The sequence below is a fragment of the Egretta garzetta genome, unplaced genomic scaffold (assembly GCF_000687185.1).
Source record: "Egretta garzetta isolate BGI_Z169 unplaced genomic scaffold, ASM68718v1 scaffold17, whole genome shotgun sequence".
NCBI classification, from domain to species: domain Eukaryota; kingdom Metazoa; phylum Chordata; class Aves; order Pelecaniformes; family Ardeidae; genus Egretta; species Egretta garzetta.
In genome coordinates, this window is record NW_009260136.1 from 201,301 (window position 1) to 202,439 (window position 1,139).

The window sequence follows — 1,139 nt, forward strand, 5'->3', positions numbered from 1 at the left end:
CAGGCCAGGCCAGGCCAGACCAGCCAGGGCCAGGCCTAGGCCTAGGCCTAGGCCCAGCCGCTTCTCGGTGCACTGGGAGCTCTCGCTTGGTCCATGCTTAGAAGGAGCTTTATTGCTGCCGCCAGCGCGACCTGCCCACGCCAGCCCGCTCCCTGGTAACTGCGGTGCCAGGCCACCTGTCTTTAGTGTGTGTGTCCCGGGAACCGGGGTGGCTAGGGCACAGGCCTGTTCCCGGGCTGTGCCTCCAGTCACGGTTGGGTGATGCGCAGCGAAGCCCCCCGACACAGGCATGCACACTGCACTGGGCTCGGGGAGCTCTGTCAACACACAGCCAGGTTTTACAGCTGGGCTTCCAGCCAGACCAGCCAGGGCCAGGCCTAGGCCTAGGCCCAGCCGCTTCTCGGTGCACTGGGAGCTCTCGCTTGGTCCATGCTTAGAAGGAGCTTTATTGCTGCCGCCAGCGCGACCTGCCCACGCCAGCCCGCTCCCTGGTAACTGCGGTGCCAGGCCACCTGTCTTTAGTGTGTGTGTCCCGGGAACCGGGGTGGCTAGGGCACAGGCCTGTTCCCGGGCTGTGCCTCCAGTCACGGTTGGGTGATGCGCAGCGAAGCCCCCCGACACAGGCATGCACACTGCACTGGGCTCGGGGAGCTCTGTCAACACACAGCCAGGTTTTACAGCTGTGCTTCCAGGGAAACGCTGCCCACCTTGAGCACTGCTGTCTGTGTTCCTGCCATGCCCACAGCCTGTTTAACAGTCCAAACATCATCATGTCCTGCCCTGTTGTTGCTGCATGTATGGTGTTTTCCACGGAGAAAGTGAGTTATATCTCATACTATAGTAGTCTTGTGTTAGGAGCTTACAATACTGACCTTGAGTACAGACAGTACAATATCACGTTTTATTTGTTACACTGACATGTTACAACCACTGTGACCCACAGGATCATAGATTTCTAGCCATAACAAAGCCTGGGGCCTCAGCCACCTCTCCCCAGCTCCTGCTTCCCCTCTGTCTCCGCAGGCACATTTCCTGTCATGGTGAATGAGAGGCACAATGGCAACCTGCTTGTGCACCTGGGACCCAAACTGCAGGCTTACCCGGAAGAGCTGCTCCGGCAGCGGCAAGGCCACAATGGG

At 59.5% G+C, this 1,139-nt stretch overlaps 1 long non-coding RNA gene across 1 annotated transcript; it reads left to right on the forward strand.

Moving 5' to 3' along the window:
• The first annotated feature begins 6 nt into the window (after window positions 1–6).
• Window positions 7–1,131, forward strand: LOC118452565. Its single transcript, XR_004842383.1, has 3 exons — window positions 7–335; window positions 672–818; window positions 1,024–1,131. It is a non-coding gene; the product is annotated as an uncharacterized LOC118452565 (long non-coding RNA).
• Window positions 1,132–1,139: the final 8 nt, after the last annotated feature.